The sequence below is a fragment of the Triticum urartu genome, chromosome 7 (genome assembly GCF_003073215.2).
Source record: "Triticum urartu cultivar G1812 chromosome 7, Tu2.1, whole genome shotgun sequence".
NCBI classification, from domain to species: Eukaryota; Viridiplantae; Streptophyta; class Magnoliopsida; order Poales; family Poaceae; genus Triticum; species Triticum urartu.
Genome location: NC_053028.1, coordinates 649,042,751 through 649,070,262, shown reverse-complemented (window position 1 = coordinate 649,070,262; position 27,512 = coordinate 649,042,751).

The following is a 27,512-nucleotide window of genomic DNA, read 5'->3' as shown; positions in this document are numbered from 1 at the left end:
CATACCATCTTTACAGTGTTGAGCATCAAAAACACGAGCCACGGGCTTGGAACGTGGAGCTGCTCCGCCCCTTTTATACTTAAGCACTCATTCGAATAAAATGTAATAAGAAGTACCTTTGTAATTTGTTCGTCAAAGACAAGAGCTTTTCAGTCTTCTCGCACGATTGTTGTTGCTTTTATTTACCTCTGAAATCCCCCAGTGGGTCGGCTTAGCCACGAATCCGTTCCGCCTAAGTTCGAAAGAAAATCCTACCGAGTGATGGGTAAACCTCTCACTCGGGAGGCTTAGCCGCGAATCCGTTTCGCCTAAGTTTGTAAAATCCTACCGAGTGGAGAGAAATCCACCCACTCGGGGGCTTAGCTGCAGTCTAGTACTCGCCTAAGTTCTCCCACTCGGAGGCTTAGCTGCAGTCCAGTACTCGCCTAAGTTTGTAAAATCCTACCGAGTGGAGAGCAATCCTCCCACTCGGGGGCTTAGCTGCAGTCTAGTACTCGCCTAAGTTCTCCCACTCGGAGGCTTAGCTGCAGTCGAGTACTCGCCTATGTTTGTAAAATCCTACCGAGTGGAGAGTAATCCTCCCACTCGGGGGCTTAGCTGCAGTCTAGTACTCGCCTAAGTTCTCCCACTCGGAGGCTTAGCTGCAGTCCAGTACTCGCCTAAGTTTATAAAATCCAACAGAGTGGAGAGCAATCCTCCCACTCAGGGGCTTAGCTGCAGTCTAGTACTCGCCTAAGTTCTCCCACTCGGAGGCTTAGCTGCAGTCCAGTACTCGCCTAAGTTTGTAAAATCCTACCGAGTGGAGAGAAATCCTCCCACTTGAGGGCTTAGCTGCAGTCTAGTATTCGCCTAAGTTCTCCCACTCGGAGGCTTAACTGCAGTCCAGTACTCGCCTAAGTTTGTAAAATCCTACCGAGTGGAGAGCAATCCTCCCACTCGGGAGCTTAGCTGCAGTCTAGTACTCGCCTAAGTTCTCCCACTCGGAGGCTTAGCTGAAGTCCAGTACTCGCCTAAGTTTGTAAAATCCTACCAAGTGGAGAGCAATCCTCCCACTCGGAGGCTTAGCTGTAGTTCAGTACTCGCCTAAGTTTGTAAAATCCTACCGAGTGGAGAGCAATCCTCCAACTCGGGGGGCTTAGCTGCAGTCTAGTACTCGCCTAAGTTCTCCCACTCGGAGGCTTAGCTGCAGTCAAGTACTCGCCTAAGTTTGTAAAATCCTACCGAGTGGAGAACAATCCTCCCACTCGGGGGCTTAGCTGCAGTCTAGTACTCGCCTAAGTTCTCCCACTCGGAGGCTTAGCTGCAGTCCAGTACTCGCCTAAGTTTGTAAAATCCTACCGAATTGGAGAGCAATCCTCCCACTCGGGGGCTTAGCTGCAGTCTAGTACTCGCCTAAGTTCTCTCACTCGGAGGCTTAGCTGCAGTCCAGTACTCGCCTAAGTTTAAAAAATCCTACAGAGTGGAGAGCAACCCTCCCACTCGGGGGCTTGGCTGCAGTCTATTACTTGCCTAAGTTCGGAGCTACGCCACAAGTACAACGTGTGCTCCATCCCTATCCGCAAGGACGACAAGGTGCAGGTCGACTGCAACCTTCTCCTTCGGAGCTACGCCACAAGTACAACGTGCGCTCCATCCCTATCCGCAAGGACGATGAGGTGCGGGTCGACTGCAACCTTCTCCTTCGGAGTTACGCCACAAGTACAACGTGCGCTCCATCCCTATCCGCAAGGACGACAAGGTGCAGGTCGACTGCAACCTTCTCCTTTAGAGCTACGCCACAAGTACAATGTGCGCTCCATCCCTATCCGCAAGGACGACGAGGTGCAGGTCGACTGTTACCTTCTCCTTCGGAGCTACGCCACAAGTACAACGTGTGCTCCATCCCTATCCGCAAGGACGACGAGGTGCACGTCGACTGCAACCTTCTCCTTCGGGACTACGCCACAAGTACAATGTGCGTTCCATCCCTATCCGCAAGGACGACGAAGCGCAGGTCGACTGGAGTCGCCACCTCAGAGCTGCATCTCCAGCGCAAAGACTATTCCGAGCAGAGAACAAAGTCCACTTGAAGGCAAAACGCAAGCATATTCGGAAATAAACCAAATTCGGATAAATCCTAAAGTTCCAAGCAGCAAACCAAAAGTATTCGAGCATCAAGCCCGAAGGAGTTTAACGGTTACAACAACCACTCGGCATTTCGAGGCAAATTTAAAGCAGATTCAAGTCTCATAAGTTTGTTCACTCGGCAGGAGGAGGGCTGGCAGGCTAGAGAAATTCGTCCAGGTCGATCCCATCCGCGATCCGAGTGGCAGCAGCGATGAAAGTCTCCATGAAGGACTGGAAGTCATGCCTTTTGGTGTTAGCGACCTTGATCGCCGTGATATGTCTCCAACGTATCTATAATTTTTGATTGCTCCATACTATATCATCTACTGTTTTGGACTATATTGGGCTTTATTTTCCACTTTATATTATTTTTGGGACTAACCTATTAACCGGAGGCCCAGCCTAGAATTGTTGTTTTTTTGCCTATTTCAGTGTTTCGAAGAAACAGAATATCAAACGGAGTCCAAACAGAATGAAACCTTCGGGAACGTGATTTTCTCACCGAACGTGATCTAGGAGACTTGGACCCTAGGCCAAGGAATCAGAGAGGCGGTCACGAGGGTGGGGGCGCCCCCCCTAGGGCGCGCCCCCTGCCTCGTGGGCCCCTCGGAGCTCCACCGACGTACTCCTTCCTCATATATATACCTACGTACCCCCAAACGATCAGAACAAGAGCCAAAAACCTAATTCCACCGCCGCAACTTTCTGTATCCACGAGATCCCATCTTGGGGCCTGTTCCGGAGCTCCGCCGAAGAGGGCCGTCATCACGGAGGGCTTCTACATCACCATAGCCTCTCCGATGAAGTGTGAGTAGTTTACCTCAGACCTTCGGGTCCATAGTTAGTAGCTAGATGGCTTCTTCTCTCTTTTTGGATCTCAATACAAAGTTCTCCCCCTCTCTTGTGGAGATCTATTCGATGTAATCTTGTTTTTGCGGTGTGTTTGTTGAGACCGATGAATTGTGGGTTTATGATCAAGTCTATCAATGAATAATATTTGAATCTTCTCTGAATTCTTTTATGCATGATTGGTTATCTTTGCAAGTCTCTTCGAATTATCCGTTTGGTTTGGCCAACTAGATTGGTAGTTCTTGCCATGGGAGAAGTGCTTAGCTTTGGGTTCAATCTTGCGGTGTCCTTTCCAGTGACAGAAGGGGCAGCAAGGCATGTACTGTATCGTTGCCATCGAGGATAACAAGATGGGGTTTATTTCGTATTGCATGAATTTATCTCTCTACATCATGTCATCTTGCTTAAGGCGTTACTCTGTTTTTAACTTAATACTCTAGATGCATGCTGGATAGCGGTCGATGAGTGGAGTAATAGTAGTAGATGCAGAATCGTTTCGGTCTACTTGTCACAGACGTGATGCCTATATACATGATCATGGCTAGATATTCTCATAACTATGCTCAATTCTGTCAAATGCTCAACAGTAATTTGTTCACCCACCGTAGAATACTTATGCTCTTGAGAGAAGCCACTAGTGAAACCTATGGCCCCCGGGTCTATTCTCATCATATCAACCTCCATCATTTTAATCTTGCTTTGCTTTTTACTTTCCCTTTACTTTTTAGTTTGCATCTTTATACCAAAAATACCAAAAATATCATATCTATCAGATCTCACTCTCGTAAGTGACCGTGAAGGGATTGACAACCCCTAATCGCGTTGGTTGCGAGTAGCTATCGTTTTGTGCAGGTACAAGTGACTTGAGTGTGGCCTCCTACTGGATTGATACCTTGGTTCTCAAAAACTGAGGGAAATACTTACGCTACTCTGCTGCATCATCCCCTCCTCTTCGGGGAAAACCAACGCAAGCTCAAGAGGTAGCAAGAAGAATTTCTGGCGCCGTTGCCGGGGAGTCTACGCAAAAAGTCAACATACCAAGTACCCATCACAATCCCTATCTCTCGCATTACATTATTTGCCATTTGCCTCTTGTTTTCCTCTCCCCCACTTCACCCTTGCCGTTTTATTCGCCCTCTCTCTCTCTATCCTCCCTCTCTATTTGCCTATTTTGTCCGTTTGCTCTTGTCTGCTCGTGTGCTAGTTTGCTTGTTTGTCGCGATGGCTCAAGATAATACTAAATTGTGTGACTTCACCAATACCAATAATAATGATTTCCTTAGCACTCCGATTGCTCCTCTTGCCAATACTGAATCTTGTGAAATCAATACTGCTTTGTTGAATCTTGTTATGAAAGATCAATTCGCCGACCTTCCTAGTGAAGATGCCGCTACTCATCTGAATAACTTCGTTGATTTATGTGATATGCAAAAGAAAAAAGATGTCGATAATGATGTCGTTAAATTAAAGCTATTTCCTTTTTCGCTTAGAGATCGTACTAAAGCTTGGTTTTCGTCTTTGCCTAAAAATAGTATTGATTCTTGGAACAAGTGCAAAGATGCTTTTATCTCTAAATATGTCCCTCCCGCTAAGATTATCTCTCTTAGAAATGATATTATGAACTTTAAACAACTTGATCATGAACATGTTGCACAAGCTTGGGAGAGAATGAAATTAATGATACGTAATTGCCCTACTCATGGTTTGAATTTGTGGATGATTATACAAAAATTTTATGCCGGATTGAATTTTGCTTCTAGAAATCTTTTAGATTTGGCCGCGGGAGGCACTTTTATGGAAATCACTTTAGGAGATGCTACTAAACTCCTAGATAATATTATGGTTAATTATTCTCAATGGCATACTGAAAGATCTTCTAATAAGAAAGTGCATGCGATAGAAGAAATCAATATTTTGAGTGGAAAGATGGATGAACTTATGAAATTATTTGCTACTAAGAGTGTTTCTTCTGATTCTAATGATATGCCTTTGTCTACTTTGATTGAGAATAACAATGAATCTATGGATGTGAATTTTGTTGGTAGGAATAATTTTGGTAACAACGCTTATAGAGGGAATTTTAATCATAGGCCATATCCTAGTAATCCTTCTAATAATTATGGGAATTCCTACAACAACTCATATGGAAATTATAATAAGATGCCCTCTGAATTTGAGAATAGTGTTAAAGAGTTTATGAATTCACAAAATAATTTTAATGCTTTGCTTGAAGAAAATTGCTCAAAGTTGATGATTTGGCTAGGAACGTTGATAGAATTTCTCTTGAGATTGATTCTTTAAATCTTAGATCTATTCCTCTTATGCATGATATCAATGAGTCTCTCAAAGTCATGAGAATTTCCATTGATGAGTGCAAGGAAAGAACCGCTAGGATGCATGCTTCCAAAGATGCCTTTATTAAAGCGTGTTCTTCCAATTCCTATGAAAATCAAGATGAAGATCTAAAAGTTATTGATGTGTCCCCTATTAAATCTTTGTTTTGCAATATGAATCTTGATGAAACTGAATATGATCTTCCTTTACCTAGAAGGCGTTCTAAAAACTCGGAGTATTTAGATCTTTATGATGAAATTGATGAAAGTGGGATTGAAAGAAATAAAAATCTAGATGTTGCTAAACCCACTATATTGGATTTCAAGAAATTTAATTATGAAAGTTGCTCTTTAATTGATTGTATTTCCTTGTTGCAATCTGTGCTAAATTATCCACATGCTTATAGTCAAAATAAAGCCTTCACCGAACATATTGTTGATGCCTTGATGCAATCTTATGAAGAAAAACTTGAGTTGAAAGTTTCTATCCCTAGAAAAATCTATGATGAGTGGGAACCAAATATTAATATTAAAATTAAAGATCATGAGTTTTATGATTTGTGTGATTTGGGTGCTAGTGTCTCCACTATTCCCAAGACTTTATGTGATCTGCTAGATTTCCGTAATTTTGATGATTGCTCTCTAAACTTGCATCTTGCGGATTCTACTATTAAGAAACCTATGGGAAGGATTAATGATGTTCTTATTGTTGAAAATAGGAATTATGTTCCCGTAGATTTCATTGTTCTTGATATAGATTGCAATCCTTCTTGCCCTATTATTCTTGGTAGACCTTTCCTTAGAACGGTTGGTGCGATTATTGATATGAAGGAAGGGAATATTAGATTTCAATTTCCATTAAAAAAGGGCATGGAACACTTTCCAAGAAATAAAATAAAATTTCCATATGAAATTATCATGAGAGCCACTTATGGATTGCCTACCAAAGATGGCAATACCTAGATCTATCCTCGCTTTAATGCCTAGCTAGGGGCGTTAAACGATAGCGCTTGTTGGGAGGCAACCCAACTTTATTTTTATTCCTTGCTTTTATCTCCTGTTTAGTAATAAATAAATTATTTTGCCTCTGTTTTGGTTGTGTTTTTTGTGTTTAATTAGTGTTTTTGCCAAGTAGAACCGTTGGGAAGACTTGGGGAAAGTCTTGTTGAACTTGCTGTAAAAAACAGAAACTTTAGCGCTCACAAGAATTGCTGTCATTTTTATTTGAAGAGTGCTATTTAGTTAATTATTCTTTAAGATGATTAATAGATAAATTCCTCACGTCCATCAATTTATTTTAGAATTTTTGGGGTTCCAGATCTTGCGCTAGCTACAGATTACTACAGACTGTTCTGTTTTTGACAGATTCTGTTTTTCATGTGTTGTTTGCTTATTTTGATGAATCTATGGTTGGTAAAATAGTTTATAATCCATAGAGAAGTTGGAATACAGTAGGTTTAACACCAATATAAATAAATAATGAGTTCATTAAAGTACCTTGAAGTGGTCTTTTCTTTTCTTTCGCTAACGGAGCTCACGAGTTTTCTACTTTAAGTTTTGTGTTGTGAAGTTTTCAAGTTTTGGGTGAATTCTTGTGATGGATTATGGAACAAGTAGTGGCAAGAGCCTAAGCTTGGGTATACCCATGGCACCCCCAAGATAATCCAAGGACACCAAAAATTCAAAGCTTGGGGATGCCCCGGAAGGCATCCCCTCTTTCGTCCACTTCCATCGGTAATTTACTTGGAGCTATATTTTTATTCACCAACATGATATGTGTTTTGCTTGGAGCGTCTTGTATTATCTGTGTCTTTGTGCTTTAGTATGCCACAATCATCCTTGCTGTACACACCTTTTGGGAGAGCCCTACATGAATTAAAATTTGATAGAATACTCTATGTGCTTCACTTATATCTTTTGAGCTAAGTAGTTTTGCTCTATGTGCTTCACTTATATCTTTTGAGCATTATAATTTTGCTCTATGTGCTTCACTTATATCTTTTGAGCGTTATAATTTTTCTCTATGTGCTTCACTTAGATCTTTTAGAGCATGGTGGTGGATTTGTTTTAAACAAACTATTGATCTCTCATGCTCCACTTAAATTATTTTGAGAGTCTTAATAGCATGCTAATTTGCTTAATAATTATATGCTTGGTATTCAAGATTTGTGAAACTTTCTTTTGAGTGTGTTGAATACTAAGAAAAGATTGAAGCATGATAATTGTTTTGAGATATGGAGGTGATAATATTAAAGTCATGCTAGTTGAGTAGTTGTGAATTTAAAGAATACTTGTGTTAAAGTTTGTGATTCCCGTAGCATGCACGTATGGTGAACCGTTATGTGATGAAGTCGGAGCATGATTTATTTATTGATTGTCTTCCTTATGAGTGGTGGTCGGGGACGCGCGATGGTCTTTTCCTACCAATCTATCCCCCTAGGAGCATGCGCATAATACTTTGCTTTTATAAGTTCTAGATTTTTGCAATAAGTATATGAGTTCTTTATGACTAATGTTGAGTCCATGGATTTACGCACTCTCACCCTTCCACCTTTGCTAGCCTCTCTAATACCGCGCACTTTTCGCCGGTATCATACACCTACCATATATCTTCCTCAAAACAGCCACCATACCTACCTATTATGGCATTTCCATAGCCATTCCGAGATATATTGCCATGCAAATTTCCACCGTTCCGTTTATCATGACACATTCATCATTGTCATATTGCATATCCCGGTACACCGCCGGAGGCATTCATATAGAGTCATATTTTGTTCTAAGTATCGAGTTGTAATTGTTGAGTTGTAAGAAAAATAAAAGTGTGGTGATCATCATTTTAGAACATTGTCCCAAGTGAGGAAAGAATGATGGAGACTATGATTCCCCCACAAGTCGGGATGAGACTCTGGACGAAAAAAAAGAGGCCAAAGAAGCCCAAATAAAAAATAGGCCATAAAAAAGGAGAAAAGGCCCAAATAAAAATAAAAATGAGAGAAAAAGAGAGAAGGGACAATGTTACTATCCTTTTACCACACTTGTGCTTCAAAGTAGCACCATGATCTTCATAGTAGAGACCACTGTTCAAGATATCTTCCGATATGCCGATAAATCGGCCGATTTATCGCTTACCGCTGTCAGACTGATAAGATAAATCAGCCGATATGCCGATAAATTGGCCGATATGCCGATAAACTGGCCGATTTACCCTTTATCATGGGTCGACCGATAAGACCCGATAAGCGATATCCCCAACACTGGTAGAGACTCTCTCATGTTATAAATTTCATATACTAGTGGGAATCTTTCATTATAGAACTTGGCTTGTATATTCCAATGATGGGCTTCCTCAAATTGCCCTAGGTCTTCATGAGCAAGCAAGTTGGATGCACACCCACTTAGTTTGTTTTTGAGCTTTCATATACTTATAGCTCTAGTGCATCCATTGCATGGCAATCCCTATTCACTCACATTGATATCTATTGATGGGCATCTCCATAGCTCGTTGATATGCCTAGTTGATGTGAGACTATCTTATCCTTTTTGTCTTCTCCACAACCACCATTCTATTCCACCTAAAGTGCTATATCCATGGCTCACGCTCATGTATTGCGTGAAAATTGAAAAAGTTTTGAAAAAGTTAGAGTATGAAACAATTGCTTGGCTTGTCATCGGGGTTCTGCATGATTTAAATACTTTGTGTGGTGAAGATAGAGCATAGCCAGACTATATGATTTTGTAGGGATAACTTTCTTTGGCCATGTTATTTTGAGAAGACATAATTGCTTTTTTAGTATGCTTGAAGTATTATTATTTTCATGTCAAAATAAAATTTTGTCTTGAATCTTTCGAATCTGAACATTCATATCAGAATTAAGAAGATTTGCATTGAAATTATGCCAAGTAGCACTCCGCATCAAAAATTCTCCTTTTATCATTTACCTACTCGAGGACGAGCAGGAATTAAGCTTAGGGATGCCTGATACGTCTCCAACGTATCTATAATTTTTGATTGCTCCATGCTATATTATATACTGTTTTGGACTATATTGGGCTTTATTTTTCACTTTTATATTATTTTTGGGACTAACCTATTAACTGGAGGCCCAGCCCAGAATTGTTGTTTTTTTGCCTATTTCAGTGTTTCGAAGAAACAGAATATCAAACGGAGTCCAAACGGAATGAAACCTTCGGGAACGTGCTTTTCTCACCGAACGTGATCTAGGAGACTTGGACCCTACGCCAACGCATCAGAGAGGCGGTCATGAGGGTGGGGGGCGCGCCCCCTGCCTCGTGGGCCCCTCAGAGCTCCACCGATGTACTCCTTCCTCCTATATATACCAACGTACCCCCAAACGACCAGAACAGGAGCCAAAAACCTAATTCCACTGCCGCAACTTTCTGTATCCACGAGATCCCATCTTGGGGCCTGTTCCGGAGCTCCGCCGGAGAGGGCCGTCATCACGGAGGGCTTCTACATCACCATAGCCTCTCCGATGAAGTGTGAGTAGTGTACCTCAGACCTTCGGGTTCATAGTTAGTAGCTAGATGGCTTCTTCTCTCTTTTTGGATCTCAATACTAAATTCTCCCCCTCTCTTGTGGAGATCTATTCGATGTAATCTTCTTTTTGCGGTGTGTTTGTTGAGACCGAGGAATTGTGGGTTTATGATCAAGTCTATCTATGAATAATATTTGAATCTTCTATGAATTCGTTTATGTATGATTGGTTATCTTTGCAAGTCTCTTCGAATTATCCGTTTGGATTGGCCAACTAGATTGGTAGTTCTTGCCATGGGAGAAGTGCTTAGATTTGGGTTCGATCTTGCGGTGTCCTTTCCCAGTGACAGAAGGGGCAGCAAGGCACATATTGTATCGTTGCCATCGAGGATAACAAGATGGGGTTTATTTCATATTGCATGAATTTATCTCTCTACATCATGTCATCTTGCTTAAGGCGTTACTCTGTTTTTAACTTAATACTCTAGATGCATGCTGGATAGCGGTCGATGAGTGGAGTAATAGTAGTAGATGCAGAATCATTTCGGTCTACTTGTCACAGACGTGATGCCTATATACATGATCATGCCTAGATATTCTCATAACTATGCTCAATTCTGTCAAATGCTCAACAGTAATTTGTTCACCCACCGTAGAATACTTATGCTCTTGAGAGAAGCCACTAGTGAAACCTATGGCCCCCAGGTCTATTCTCATCATATCAATCTCCATCACTTTAATCTTGCTTTGCTTTTTTACTTTGCCTTTACTTTTTAGTTTGCATCTTTATACCAAAAATACCAAAAATATCATATCTATCAGATCTCACTCTCGTAAGTGAACGTGAAGGGATTGACAACCCCTAATCGCGTTGGTTGCAAGTAGCTATCGTTTTGTGCAGGTAGAAGGGACTTGAGTGTGGCCTCCTACTGGATTGATACATTGGTTCTCAAAAACTGAGGGAAATACTTACGCTACTCTGCTGCATCAACCCTTCCTCTTCGGGGAAAACCAACGCAAGCTCAAGAGGTAGCACGCCGCCAGCTTGTCTTCACGAGCTTCCTTGCAGTGGACTCGCACCACGTCAGCACCACACCGGCGGAGGACTTCTTCCATTCCTGCACTCGGTCAGGGATCTCGTTGAGTCGAGCCATCAGGGATTCCATGCATTTTGAAGCGTCGCCCTTGGCCAGAGCAATGTGTCGACTCGTGAGACTGCCTCCTTCAGGCGCGCGAGGTAGCTTGTGACGTTGGTGACACGAGACTCCAGTTGGAGCACGTTCATTGCAGTTTCGTCGCAAACTGGAGAAGCGATAGGGTCCAGACCCGTCTCGACCTTTCCAGTTTCCTCGTAAAAGTCTTGGCAGAATTCTGCAACCAAAAATTAGTGAGTCGACCGGACAGGATCCGTTCGCAAGCATCAACACAGTCGGTTTAAAAGAAATACCTTCCAGCATAAGATAAAGCTTCTTGGCGAGAGTTCTCAGATAAGCCTCTGTGTCATTCCTCTTGTGGACCGCAGACTCTAGCTTTTCGTTCAGGGTAATTTTGTCCTTCTTCAGACGACTCACCTCTTGGTTAGACTCGTTGAGACAGGACTTCAGCTTGGTCACCTCCCCTTCCAGTGCGTCGACTGAAGCTAGCTTCTGATCTGCGAGGGCCGTTTTATCTTGGGCTTCCTTCTGTGCAGCGGCGAGGTCCGAGTCCTTCTTCTCCAGAGCCAACTTCATTTTCTCTGCAAAAGAAGCAATCGGTTCAGACAAGAGATCAAAGAAATGTTTTAAAAAGACAGTCGACATGCAGTTACCTTCCATACCAGCAACTTCGTCTTGAGCTTTCTTCAGATTCTGCTGGGCCAACTCCAAGTCGAGGTTGAGTTGCCTCTGCTTCTCCTCAAGTTCAGCAAACTTGGAAATGAGAGTACAAGACTTCTGCAGAAGGCAAAAGACGTGTCAATTGACAAGATCAAAGGTTGTTCACATCCGAGTGGATAAAACTTAAAGAAGTTCGCTTAGACCCCAGCCGACTGCACATAGTCGACTGCGGTCTCGGGGGCTACACCCAGCGGGTGCACTTGGCGTGCCCCCGCTGATTAAGATCCAACTCGACCGGTCCGCCCGGGTCAAGTCAAAACAAAAACTGTTCAGACCCCAGTCGACTGCCAGCAGTCGACTGCGGTCTCGGGGACTACACCCAGTATGTGCACTTAGCGTGCTCCCACCGGTTCAGATCTCATTCGATCGGCCCGCCCAGATCGAGTGGAAAAAAAGAAAGGAAGGTAGAACTCAGACCCCAGTCGACTGCCAGCAGTCGACTGCGGTCTCGGGGACTACACCTAGTGGGTGCACTTGGCGTGCCCCCACCGGTTCACATCCTACTCGCCCAGACCGAGTGGAAGAACGCAACTACCAAAGACAACAAAACACCCAGTGGGTGCACTGATTCGACGCAAACAACAGGAGATTGTATAGAAGAAAATTTTTTGGGTAGCATATCCTGATAGAGCAAGGTCGGTTGAAAGTCTACTTACCTGGACATTGCCCCAGAGGGCAGTGCTGGCATCATAAGCAGCCTGGCTATTCTCATGCACTGTCTTCATCCGCTCCATCATCACGTTAGCATGACGGATGGCTTCCGAAGCCGCTTCCGACTGGTTGTCCAGGACGGGGTAGCTGGTGAAAAGGAGAGCAGACGACCCAGGTGTGGCAGTTTGGAGCTCCGTGGCATGGAGTTGGACGACTGAAGGAATCACTGGTGCAGTCGACGGTGCGGGGTGCTCACTCGACAAGGGTGCCGCGATGGTTACAGAGGCCTTGCCCGCGTCTTCAGATTGACAGACGGGTGGTGTTGTTGTTGGCCCTTGCTGAGACATCTTGCCAGCTGCTACCTTTTTGCTCTTCCTGGGCTTAAGAGCCACATATTCATCGTCATCTGGAAGATCGATGATGTTGGCTGGAGCTGCAAGACAGATCAGTCGACCCCAAGTGAACCACTAGAATGCAGTCGACCAAGTAATCAAGAACAAGATCATAAGAGTGTCTACCTGGGCTGGAGGTAACCGCGTCTTCCATCTCCTCGTCTCGATACTGGAGGGAAGAGGTTCCCGATGTAGCAGCACTGCAAGTGTCCGTACTCAGTTGGTTATGTTTTGTTGCTCGAGTCGACGAAAAGAACAAGTCAGATGATTACCCAGAGATGGTAGGGACGGTCACTTTTATCCTGGGCAAAGCCTTGGGCAGTTTGGAGGAGGTGGCCTTCGGTGCTTTTGGAGCTGGAGGCGGCACAACCTTGGGCTGCTTTGGGGCCTTCTCAATCGGCGCTGGAGAAGACGTCCGGGGGCGCTTTGAAGACTGCCCAGTCGGCGCGGTCGCTAGGTCTGGGGTGCTCGCCGGGTCGTGTGCATGCTTGGATCTTCTCTCTCTGTGAGGAGACGAGTCGACTTCTTCGTCATCGCTCGAGTCGTCGCTCTCCTCGTCCTCCTCTGCATCCGAGTGCCACTCGCCGCTCTTGCCCCCGCTCGCTACCTCCTCGACGTCTTGCTCCTGCACTCCGTTGGGCATCGAGTACATGTCAATGAGAGCCTGAAAGAACAATGAGCAAAAGAAGTACAGTCGACCATCAACAAGGTGTCGCATAGTGAATCGGAAAGATATTTGGTAAAACAGAATCATACCTGCTCCGGCTGGCGCGAGTGGTCGAATGGAATCACCCTCCTAGACCCTCGGGGGTTATCTTTGTTGCTGGTGATTCCCATCAGCCACTTCTCCAAGATGTCCTCACTGACGTCCTCCGGGTGGATCCGAGTGGAGTCCTCGAGTCCAGAGTACATCCACATCAGATGATCACGGGCCTGAAGGGGTTGGATGCGTCGACCGAGAAAGACCTCTAGCAGGTCCATCCCAGTCACCCCGTCGCGGACGAGTTGGACGACCAGCTCGACCAGCACCTTGACCTGCGCCTTCTCTTCGGGAACCATCTTCAAGGAGGAAGACTTCTCCAATCGAGCCAGGGAAAAGGGAGGAAGTCCAGTCGACTGACCCAGGGTCGGCTGATCCTTGCAGTAAAACCAAGTCGACTGCCAGCCGCGGACCGAGTCGAGAAGGATCATCGCCTGGAAGGTGCTCTTGTTCCTCATCTGGATCCCTAGGCCCCCGCACATCTGGATCACGTGCGTCCTATCATCACTCGGATTGGCCTTTTTGACCGACTGGGAGCGGCAGGTGAAGATATGTTTTAAGAGGCCCCAGTGCGGTCGACAGCCCAAGAAATTTTCACACATTGACATAAAAGCAGCCAGATAGACTATGGTATTTGGAGTGAAGTGGTGGAGTTGAGCCCCAAAGAAGTTCAAAAAGCCCCGAAAGAAAGGATGGGGAGGCAGAGAAAATTCGCGATCGACGTGGGTGGCGAGGAGAGCGCACTCACCCTCCCTTGGCCGCGGCTCGGTCTCGTTCCGCGGGAGCCGTGCCAATTTGTGGGGGATCAGTCCCCCCTCCACCAGGTCGTCGAGGTAGTCCTGGCTGATCGTCGAGCGGATCCAGTCGCCCTGGATCCAGCCCGGCGGCAGGCCGGATCTCGACGAGGATCCGCCCCGGTTGGTCCGCTTGCCCTTCGCCTTCGCAGTCGCCTTCTTTGCGCGCTCCAGCGCCACCGTCTTCTCTTTTCCCATGGCGACGGATCGAGTTCGATCGAGGGTTCGGCGACAAGAGCAGAAGCGAGCGTGGCGGAGAGGTCGGAGGAAGAAGAAAAGAGAATGGGAGCGCACGGTGCAGAGACCCGGTCCGGTGCCTTTTATAAGGTCATTCCCTGAGTGACTGACTGGTAGGCCTAGACGATCTAAACAAATCCTGCAACAGTCGCGCGCGCAGTACGTGGTGATAAAAGTGGCGCGGAGATCGAGGAGACCTGCCTAATCCGTCTCGATTACCACGGCCTCGCCCATCTGGCGCACTTCCCGAAATTCGAATCCCGCGAAATCTGCGGAGAGCAGAGCAACTGGTCAGACTGAAAACATCCTCCACCTTATCATTTGGAATTCTACCATGAAAGTTCACTCGGCAAAAACTAAGAATGGACCAAGGCGACTGAAAAAGAAGTTGATGTTGTCTCTTCGGTTCATTATTCCAGAACAAGTTATACTCATAGCACAAAGAATGAGTCGGAAGTGTTCCCAACTCCTTCCTCACCCAAACCCTGATCCATTCGGGGGCTAATGATGAAGCTATGTACCTAGGGTATGGTCATGGATCTATCCAAGATACCCTCCCCAAGGACATCTCTAAAGGAACCAGAAGCGGTCGAAGCAAAATCATCATCCACCCGACCGTGAAGCTATGTTCCACTCGAAAGTATAGAAGACACTCAACTATGCAAACAACCACTCGACGATACAAGAAACCACTCAGAGTGTAGAAGGCCTAACGTCACTCAGGATGACAATGGTCGGTCATTCACTCTGTAACCTTAAAGATCATTTATATCTCTTTATTACTAGCGTTACCAGTAATGCCCTGCCTTAATGTACATTGAACCCTTTGTAACATGGGTTGGCTGGGGTCCTGGCGCACTCTATATAAGCCACCCCCCCTCCTCCGGGACAAGGGTTCGCACCTTTTGTAATTCACACGCATATATCCAGTCGACCGCCTCCGGGCTCTGAGACGTAGGGCTGTTACTTCCTCCGAGAAGGGCCTGAACTCTTAAAACATGCGTGTACAACACCTCCATAGCTAGGATCTTGCCTCTACATTCCTACCCCCTATTCTACTGTCAGGCTTAGAACCACGACACTCACCGCCCCCCGTCGGATAGGAATATTAAGAATGGCATCCGCATCGGGGGCAATGAAGGTTTCCCTAACAACATCTTGTCTCCAGGTCCAATTATCTGAATCGATGAGCTCAGAGACTCGCTGATGCTTGTGTGAGCTGGTCTCGAGATCGGGACCATGGAAATGGTGCCCGGTATCCATTTTTGGTTCCACACAGAAATATTGGTGCCATCTCCCACCCGTGCGATCAGTCTCGCACTTAGAGCCTGTCGTCCCGCAATGATCGCCTTCCAAGTAGCCGAAGCCGATTTCGGAACAGATGCTTGCATGAGATCTACATCTGGGAAGTATCGCACTTTCAGAACTCTTGCACACAAAGAATTGGGAGTAGTCATGAACCGCCACCCATGTTTGCCTAGCATTGCAAGATTGAACAGGTGTAGGTCTCTAAAACCCATTCCACCCATGCACTTTGGTTTTGTCATCTCCTTCCATGACAACCAATGCATCGATTTCTTATCAAGAGAGCTGCTCCAAAAATATTTCGCCAGAGGAGAGGTCAGACTCTTGTTTACCTTTTTGTGAACAAAAACGTGCTCATCAGATACGTTGGAATAGCTTGAGTTGTGGATTTAATAAGAGTTTCACGCGCAGCGCATGCAAACAGCTTTTCCGACCATCCTTGCATATGGCCACGAGATCTTTCGCTGATATGATCAAATGTTCCACTCGTGATGCGGCCCACAGCCATTGGTAGCCCTAAATCTTTCTCATTGAACACTTCCACTTGGATATTCAACGTTGTTTTCATGCCTTGCTTCACCTGGTCAGGAGTATTTGTACTGAAGTAGATGGAGCTCTTGTCCCGATTTACTCGCTGTCCCGAAGCATCTCCATAAATTCTTAAGATCTAATTAAGTCTGAGGACACTCTGATCTTTTGCATCAATAAAAATGAGACTGTCGTATGCAAAAAGCAAATGAGAGACCCACGGTGATCTATAGCTTACTTTCAGACCTCTATCTATAATTCCTCCGTTGTAGAATTTCAACAAGGAGGAAAAGCCTTCCGCACATAAAAGAAACAGATATGGCAACGCTGGATCACCTTGACGAAGACCTCTCGAAGGGGTAAAGAACAGCAAGAGCTCGCCATTAACTCGAACCAAAAAATGAACTGAAGATACACATTTCATGATCAACCTGATAAAGACAATGTTGAACCATAGCTTGGACAGAATTGCTTCGAGATAGTGCCACTCAACTCGGTCATAAGCTTTCATCATATCTAGCTTTACCGCACAAGAAAAATTGTTCCCTTTTTTTGTCCTCCGCATTGTGTGCACGCTCTCGTATGCCACAAGCACATTATCAGTAATGAGGCGCCCCGGTACAAAAGCACTTTGTTCCTCACTAATAACCTCATCCATTAAGCATCTCAGACAGTTTGTAATTGCTTTGCTTGCAATCTTGTACAAAACAGGACATAATGCAATTGGACGGTACTGAGAAATGGACTGGGGATGTTTTACCTTTGGGATTATAGTAATGGAGGTGTTGTTCAGTCCCGGCGCTAACTCCCCGCCATTTAAAAATTCCAGAACTGCATTAGTGATGTCTCCACCGAGAAGATCCCAATGCCGCTGATAAAACCCCGCCGTGAACCCATTTACACCAGGAGCTTTCGAAGGAGCCATCTGGAACAACGCAGTTTTTACCTCCTCCGCAGTGTAGGGTTTAGTGAGCTCCGAGTTAATAGCTTCTGAGATTTTTGTTGGAACATGAGCTAGTAACTCGCCTAGATCATGGAACCCTTCGGACTGGTACAAGTTTTTGTAGAACTGTTGCACTTCCTCCTTGTCCTCATTCTCATCCATACAGACCGTTCCATCAGAACGTCTGAGTCCTTGGATTATGTTCATCCTCTTACGATGTCTGGCTTGGGCCTGAAAGTAGCTTGTGTTTCGATCTTCCTCCCTTAGCCAAGGCACACGTGACCGCTGGCGGTACCACACTTCACACTTCTTCCAAGTGCAGAGCCTCCTTCAACTTTTTAACTGTGCTTTGTTCCACCTCTGATGGGCCACGATCAATGGACAAAGAACGAAGCCGATCAAGTTTCTTTTGGAGTTGTCTGACCCGTCTTGTCAAACACCCAAACTCCCTGGATCCCCAAGGTTCCAGAGTTGCTTGCAAATCACCTAGTGCAGAGACAATACCTTGTAGCCCTGGGCCACGTTAGATTCCTCGCCAAGTATCACAAACGAGCCGATCGTAGTCCGAATGAGTTTGCCAGATATTTTCATACCTGAACTATTCTTGGCCCTAGATCGTGTCTCGAACTATTATTTTATTTCTGCAACCACAAAACAGTGATCGGACTCCACCGAGGACAGATGCCGAACCCTGATATACTGAAACTGTTGCCGGAAATTTTCATTAGCAAGAGCTCGATCCAGCCTTGCTTTTACATTGTCCACTCCAGACTGGCGGTTATCCCATGTGTAAGTTGTACCTGACCAACCTAAGTCCTGGAGGGAGACATCATCAATCACCTCTCTAAAAGCTTGCCTTTGTCGCTCCGGACGAGCAGTCCGGCTAAAATGTTCGGTGGAGTATAAAGTCTCGTTAAAATCCCCCATGCATAGCGATGCATCATGAGGAATCACTACTAGGGAAAAGCCTAGCAGCAGCGCGGGTTTTAGGTCTATCAGTAGCGCGGGTCGATGCGCTACTGATAAGGCGCTACAGCTAACGTATAGCAGTAGCGTGCCTCCGCCCGCGCTATTGCTAAATCGGCTTAGTAGTAGCGTGTTCCTGGAGGTGCGCTACTAGTAATTAGTAGTAGCGCTTCTCCCTGCCCACGCTGCTACTATTATTTCGTATTTAATTTCTTTTTTATTTCATGTTGTATTCGTACACCTTTACACAAGTTTTCATACAACAGGAATTTAGAAATTGTTTTGAAATCATAATGAGTTATTACATCACGGGGTGAAAGAACCGTGGACTAGTTTCAAGTGGATGGACATCCACTTGAAAATAATCTGCGATTCTTTCACCCCGTGATGTAATAAATATCATCATCATCATATCATTAACAAGTTATCATCATAATACATCATTGTCATATAACACCTCCTCAAGATCATCATTTTCATCAATGAGACATCACATAGCAAATTGGTCACTAGTCGTAATCACAAGTACTCCTCGTCATCAACTCTAACACATTGTATCACATAATAAACATATTGTACCTCATATGACCTACTACACATTCTCTTAGGACCTACTATATTCTCTAAGGTAAAATAGCAAAAAACAAGATAGCCCCTGACTCTCCATTATGGAGAATGGAGATTATCCTGTCTCCAATTCTTGCCTTTCGCTTAATGTTACTTCCAAGAACCTCCTTGCGAATGTCCAAACATTTTTTTCCATTCTTTGATTAGCATGTGTTCACCGGTTTTAGAAATCCGATATGCACAGGTGAGCTCCTTAGATTGACCTGGCTGTAGGTTCATAACTGCAAGGCGACCATTCTAATACATCAGATGAGGCACACAATCCATCGGGATTTCCTGTTGAAAAACATAGTAACAACTTCGTAGTTAGCAATGATGTATTAGTTTTAGAAGTATGCAAAAGATGCACGAATGTCGTAATAGTAAAAAATCTTAGCAGGGTATCTCCATAGAAGTTACCGTGGTTCAACACATGCACTAGTGGCACGTATTCACCATAATTTGGAGGAGTTCGATAATAGGTATTGTAATTCTCAAGAAAAGTACAATAAGAAATCAGATGACTTTTCTCCTTATAAGTTAATTCGGAGCCATCAGTGTAGTGGGTTTTGTCTACCATCTTCTGCATATTCTTTGAAGATTCAAAATAAGCTGTTAATGGAAATAAGCTGTCAACTATTTTGAAATAAACAATATAAATTAGTTAATAACTATGTTTGAGAAACTCACATTGCGGTAGAATCGGAAGCGTATCAACAAGGACCCAAATGTCCATATTGTCTTGCTCGATGTCAGGATTACCAAGATCCATGGTGACAATCATACCCTCATAAAAACCATACATTTTGCAAAGTGATTCCCAATTTTGGCAACCAAAATGGGTTACGCTCTGATAATTGTATAGATTTACTTCAAAATCGATATCATGATGGGTCCTTAGGTGTATTTTATTTGTCTCAAAATTCTCATGGTCTTCAAAACCCATCCTCTCCAAGACATAGCGTCTTGCATGGCATGAGATAAGCAAGTCGAATTGTAAAAGACGAAAATTAGACGTTGAAATAGTTGAAGTCATGCTTAATTACGAAAAAAACACTTGTCGTTGTTGTGTACCGTTTCAACATCGAAGGTCTCCTCGAGCTTAATGCTGACGCGCCGATCTTCATCCAGCTCAACGAACCTGTCGCACATACCTCGATCGTCGTGGCACCAGCTGCACTCCCCCGGGAGACTGTCGTCGTCCGAGTACAACATTTCCTACGTTCATAATTCAAAGATTAAACTTGTACAATTAAATATATGTACTAAAAACCTAAATTAGATCATTATTTTTTGAGAAAATCCAGGCCACTTGATATTTCCTACATATTCTAGCACAAGTCATGCCAGAATTCACGGAAAAATCTGGCATGACCTTTGCTAAAAAAGGACATATCGAGCACCTGAAACTTGCCGGAACGGAAATTAATCAACACTCCGGCAAAACATAGGCCACTCAAAGGTGTAACCAAAACATGACCGGGCACTCCGGCAAAACAAGCGCCTGAAACTCATAAAGGACTCATATTGACATGGAGATTTGCCTGGTCTCACCTCGAGGTCGGAGGGGGTCGGTGAAGGCAGGGATGATGGAGGGGCTCCTTGATTTCTGCAAAAGCAAAAACCCTATTAATTCAACTAGTACATCCCGAATAATTGCTTAAACTAAAAAATAACAACAAATATGATATGTTCAACTAGTTCTATTAATTCAACTAGTTCTTACTAAATGTAAGTGCATCTAGTGCCACCCCTAGTTGGTTTTGGAGTATTGACGACAAACCTAGTTGAGGGACTAATGTGTTTGTGGGAATTGCAGGATAACACAGGTAGAAGTCCCTCATTGATTCGGTTTTCCTACCAGAGATGACCCCTAAAAATGTATGAAGACATTGATGTCAAAGGTGGTATATGAAGATATTCACATTGAAGACTATGACAAGAGAAGACATCGCATGAAGCCTATGGAGCTCGAAGACTTAGATCTTTTGTAGTTCTTTTTCTTCATTGTTGAGTCATAGGAACCACCGTACTGTTAAGTGGGGTCCAAGAGAACCAGTCAGAATGACTGAAGTGATGCTTAACCAAAACCTATGTCTTCGAGTGAAGACTATGAGAGCGAATCTTGTCCAGAGTCGGACAAGTCAGCTTTGCTTGTAGCCCAAGTAAAGTTGCCGTGTGAGTTTGAAATCTGCCCGTTGGAACATGTGTCAGTTCCTTAGTGACCCAGGGTCATTTCGGACAAATCAGGTCGGGTTGCCTAGTGGCTATAAATAGCTCAGAGTTAGTATATAGCTTTTGTCGTTTGAGAGCAACCCACCTCGAAGCCTTTGAGAGAGAATTCCTTGCGAGGATAAAGCCCTAACCACCCAGAGCCAAAGAGAATTAGGCATCACTTAAGTCTTCTTATCTGTGTGATCTAAAGACTTATTACACTTGAGGACTGTGAATCCTCCACCCGGTTAGGCGTCGTGTTCTGAGCATCCAAGAGACATTGTGGATCGCCGGTGAGCGAAGTCTGTCAAGGTTTGGGAGTCTACCTTGAAGACTTACCAGAGTGATTGGGCGAGGTCTGTGTGACCTCAGCCCAAGGGGAATACGGTGAGGACTGGGTGTCCGGGACTGTGTGTCCTCAGGTTTAAATACCTAGACGCCCTAACCAGACGTACAGTTGTCACAGCAACTGGAACTGGTCCAACAAATCATTGTCTCCAACGAGTCACTGGTTTCATCCTTCCCTTCCCCTTACTTACTGTTACTCCTTGTGAAGTCATTATATGTTTGCACTATCTTTTGTCTTCACTGAGTGACTGCGTGTTCTGTTTGGCTTCATAATATCTTCCTACCTGATCCTTACTACATTGTTGCCATTAGTCATTGTGCTCTCACTCCATTGAATACTTGACTATGGTTTGTCTAGTGTAGTCTACCTTCCGCTGCATGGTAATAGGTTTATTTCCATTGTTTGTCTTCGAAACTTCCATGTTTTGAAGACTTTCATAAAAATCGCCTATTCACCCCCCTCTAGTCGATATAACGCACTTTCAATTGGTATCAGAGCAAGGTACTCCCTTGTTCTGTGTGATTCGGTTTAACCACCTGGAGTTTTAGCTATGTCGACTGCAGGGATAATTAAAGTCTCTGATGCGTGCCCCGTCTTCGATGGAACTGAATATCCCAACTAGAAGAATAAGATGTGCATGCATCTTGAAGCCATTGACGTCGACCTATGGTATGTCGTCAAGAATGGTGTTCCCAAGGCTGGAGAAGGTGTCACTGCTGCTGATGTCAAGAAGTTCGTTCAACTGGACTCTACTGCCAAGAATATCATCTGTGGTCATCTGACCAAAGGACAGTATGGCCGCGTGAGTGCTTTGGAAACATCTAAGCTAGTCTGGGACTGGCTCTCCAAGGTCAACGAAGGCGTCTCAACCCAAAGAGATTAGAGAATCAGTGTCCTTCGCAACCTCTTCAACCGCTTCAAGAGAAATGATAATGAGAATGTCCAGCTCACGTTTGATCGACTCACTGACATCACGAATGAGCTTCAAGCCCTTGGCGCTACTGAGATCACCAAGCATGAAGTCGTCAAGACACTACTGAGATCACTTGACAGTTCATTTGACACCCTAGCCCTGATGATTCAAGAACGTCCTGATTTCAAGACACTCGATCCGTCTGACATACTTGAGAGGCTCAACACACATGAGTTTCAGCTTTCTGAGAAAAGAGATATCTATGGTCCAAACTATGGGCGAACTCATGCCTTGAAGGCAAAAGCTGTCTCCTCATCTGAAGAAGAATCTGACAGCAGTTCTAATGATCCTGAAGACATTGGAAGGGAACTTGCTATGCTTGTGAAGAAGTTCCAAAAATTTACCAAGAAGAAAGGTTTCAGAAAGTCTTCACGATCAAGCTCAAGGAATGATGAAGCTTCTGCTCATGACTACAAGAAGAAAACATGTCACAAGTGCAAGAAACCTGGCCACTTCATCTCTGAGTGTCCGCAGTGGGACAATGAGAACAAAAAGAAGAAGAAGAGCAAGGAATATGACTCTGACGACAAGAAGAAGAAGAAATACTCAAAGTCTTCTTCCAAGTCTTCCTCAAAGTCTTCTTCCAAGTCTTCCTCAAAGTCTTCATCACACAAGAAGAGCTCATCTGGCAAGGCACGTGCGTTTGTTGGCAAGGAAATGGATTCAGAGGTGGAGTCCGCTTCTGAGGAGGCGGAGGTGGAGTCTGAGGAAGAGTCCGATTCTGGCATTGCAAGTCTGGCTACAGCATATGTTGCCAAGTCCATCTTCAACACTGAAGACAATGACTTCATCACTGACACTGATGCAAATGACAAGGACTACTCCGCTCCTACCTACTGCTTCATGGCACGCGGTGCCAAGGTAAACACACGCACTACTCACTATCAAACATCTAGTGAAGATGACTCTGATTGTGGTTCAAAACCCAGCTACAAAACACTTGCTGAAATTGCAACTGAACAACAGAAAGCTATGGAACATATTCAAAAACTGTTAGACAAAAGCGATGATCTGTTAGGCGCTGAAATGACTCGATCTGAGTCCTTAATTGAAGACATAAAAAATCTTCACGTTAAGTATGAGGAACTTGAAAGTCGTCATGAAACGCTCTCAACAACTCATGAAAACCTTTCCTATGATTATCTTCAAAGGAAACAAGATCTTGAGAAATTGAGAGCGGCTCATGAAGATCTTCAAAAGGAAAACGAGTCACTTCGTGCCGAATAGATCAGTTCCGCTCAGGAAGGATTTGAACCACCATGTCTTAAATGCATTGAGCGTGATAATGCTACTACGATTGCTGAATGTTCTACTGCTGCTACTGTTGCAATATCTTCAACTGTTGATGTGGGAACTAACCCCTCTGCTGAGGATTTCACTGCTATTGTTTATGAGAATGCTAGGTTGAAGACATTGCTTGAAACAGGGATGTACAAAAGTCTTAAAGGGCATCAGACACTATGTGATGTCCTTAAAAAGCAGATGTTGAACCGAAACCCAAGAAAAGGGGGTGTTGGGTTCGTAAGAAAAATGAATGTTGATGGCTCTTACTGGAAAACTGAGCAGTACCCCAAAACCACATGGGTTGCTGCAAAGGAATCTTCAGCTGATCCATCCACTCTATCTGGCTTCACTTGTGCAAACCCCATTGTCATTGATGAATCCTTTGATGCAAACTATAAACTGTTTAAGAATCAGAATGGTGAAGTGTTTGCCAGGTACATTGGTACTAACTGCAGGAATGGACCGCCTATGAAGAAGATCTGGGTTCCGAAAAAGTGTCTGGAGAATCTTCCTGTGAATGTCATCATGACACCACACGTGAAGAAGACAAACCCCAGACCACAGGCTTCATACGGTCCAAAGACTTCATACAGACAGAGGACTCACCTGAGTCCCACTAACGCAAATGTTTTGTAGGGAAACCATACTCAGGCCTATGAATATGAGCGCGGTTCATCAAACCACCATGTTCATAAGACCAAGAACTATTCTGCTTATTCTTATGAGTACTATTGTCCGCCTGCAAGACTTTTTGCTAGGGCTCCAAAGCCAAAGTTCTCAGACGCTGCACTTAGACTTATTGCTTCTAAGCCACCCTTGAAGATGTGGGTGGCTAAGAAAGCTTAACTCTCTTTTGCAGGGAAAGGTCTCCAGCAGAAAACCAAAATCGTCTGACGCTATTGCTGGGGACCTTAAACATCTTGTAGGGCGCAAGATCAAATGCCCGAATGGTCTTACTATGTACTTCGTTCCTGAATCGCTTGCTACTCTCCCTATTAGTCCTAATCTGGATCTAAGCTTTCATAACCCACTGGTTCGTCAAATGTTTTTGCTTCACAATTCTCTTCATGAAGTCTATCCCCCTAACTGCACTGTAGGGTACGACACCAGCGTCTTCAGAATGGATTATTGATAGTGGGTGTACCAATCACATGACTGGCAAAAGAAGCCTTCTTATGGACTCAACCTTACGTCCATCCGACAAGAGTCACATCACATTTGCTGACACTGGTAAAAGTAAGGTATTGGGCCTAGGTAGAGTTGCAATCTCAAAGGATCAACACATGGATAAAGTCATGCTGGTTGAATCCCTTGGCTTCAACTTAATGTCTGTCTCAATGCTTTGCGATTTGAACATGATCGTAATATTTGGAATATATTGCTGCCTTGTACTAATGGAATCTGACAAGTCTCTAGTGTTTGAAGGGTATCGGAAAGATGATTTGTACGTGGTAGATTTCTCGGCAGGACCACAGCTTGCCGTATGTCTTCTAGCAAAAGCTTCAGAATGCTGGCTCTGGCATCGGAGGCTAGGGCATGCTGGCATGAGGAACCTCCACACCCTTGCAAAGGAGAAGCATGTCATAGGCATCGAGGGCGTCAAATTCAAGAAAGATCACTTATGCGGTGCCTGTGAAGCAGGAAAGATGACGAGGGCCAAACATCCCTCGAAGACAATCATGACAACCACTCGACCCTTCGAACTGCTCCACATGGATCTTTTCGGTCCCACTCATTACTCAACTCTTACTACTACTGCTTGTCTCTATGGCTTTGTCATTGTTGATGATTATTCTAGATGTACTTGGGTGCACATAATCCTCTACAAGACTGAAGTGCAGGATGTCTTCAGACGCTTCGCCAATCGAGCAATGAACAACTATGGCGCCAAGATAAAGCACATCAGAAGTGACAATGGCACTGAATTCAAGAACACCGGCCTTGATACATATCTTGATACCTTGGGCATCACACATGAATTCTCAGCCCCGTACACGCCACAGCAGAATGGCGTTGTCGAACGCAAGAACAGAACACTCATTGAGATGGCCCGAACGATGCTTGATGAATACAAGACTCCAAGAAAATTCTAGCCTGAAGCCATTGATACTGCATGCCATACAATCAATCGTGTTTATCTTCACAAGCTTCTGAGCAAGACATCTTATGAGCTCCTTACTGGCAAGAAGCCAAATATCAGTTACTTCAGAGTATTTGGCGCCAGGTGCTGGATCAAGGATCCACATCACACTTCAAAATTTGCACCAAAAGCACATGAGGGTTTTATGCTTGGATATGGAAAGGATTCGCACTCCTACAGAGTCTTCAATCTCTTTCATTATAAAGTGGTTGAAACAGTGGATGTGCGGTTTGATGAGACTAACGGTTCACAAAGAGAGCACCTCCCAAATGTGCTAGATGAAGTTCCATCCAGCGAATCAATCAAGCTTATGGGAACCGGAGAAATCATACCCTCTGAAGCTCAACCTGAAGAGGAACTTATCATCTCCGCACCTGATCAACCTGAAGACAATGCTCAGCCTGAAGACAATCCCACTAACAATGACAATGATCAGCAAGAGAAAAACCTTCGCCCTGTACATCCTCGTGTTGCCAATGAAGTGCAGATTGAGAGAATAATTGATAGAATCAATGCACCCGGTCCGCTCACTCGTTCAAGGGCAACTCAGCTAGCAAATTTCTGTGGGCACTTCGCATTCATCTCAATAACAGAACCCAAGAAAGTGAAGAAGCCTTCATGGAACCTGAATGGATTCAAGCTATGCAAGAAGAGCTTCAACTGTTTGAGCTTAATAATGTATGGGAACTGGTTAAGCGTCCTGATCCTTGGAAGCACAACATAATAGGCACCAAATGGATATACCGCAACAAGCAAGATGAGCATGGTCAAGTTGTGACAAACAAAGCTCGTCTCGTTGCTCAAGGATATACTCAAGTGGAAGGCATTGAGTTCGATGAAACATTTGCTCCTGTGGCTAGACTTGAAGCCATACGCATACTGCTGGCCTATGCAAATCATCATAACATACTTCTATATCAAATGGATGTGAAGAGCACCTTTCTCAATGGCAAGATTGAAGAAGAAGTGTATGTTGCACAACCGCCTGGCTTTGAAGATCCAAAACATCCTGACATGGTATACAAGCTCAACAAGGCACTGTATGGCCTCAAACAAGCCCCTCGGGCCTGGTATGACACACTCAAATACTTCCTGAAGAGCAAAGGCTTCATACCTGGTTCCCTCGACCCCACTCTCTTCACGAAGACATATGATGGTGAACTGTTTGTGTGCCAAATATATGTGGTTGACATTATCTTCGGCTGCACCAATCAGAAGTACAGTGAAGAGTCTGGATATATGATGCAAGAGCAATATCAGATGTCCATGATGGGAGAACTGAAGTTCTTCCTCGGTCTTCAAATACGACAGCAACGCAATGGCATCTTCATATCTCAAGAGAAGTATCTCAAAGATTGCCTGAAGAAGTTCGGTATGCAAGACTGCAAAGGCTTCACGACGCCAATGCCAGCCAAGCATCATCTGGGTCCTGACGACAATGGTAAAGAGTTCGACCAAAAGGTATACCGCTCCATGATTGGTTCTTTGCTTTATCTATGTGCATCTAGGCCAGATATTATGCTTAGTGTTTGCATGTGTGCTCGATTTCAAGCGGCACCAAAGGAGTCGCATCACTTAGCTGTGAAGCGAATTCTTCGATATTTGGCTCACACCCCAACTCTAGGATTATGGTATCCAAAGGGCTCAAAGTTTGATCTGGTTGGATTCTCGGATGCTGATTATGCTGGTGACAAAGTGGATCGCAAGTCT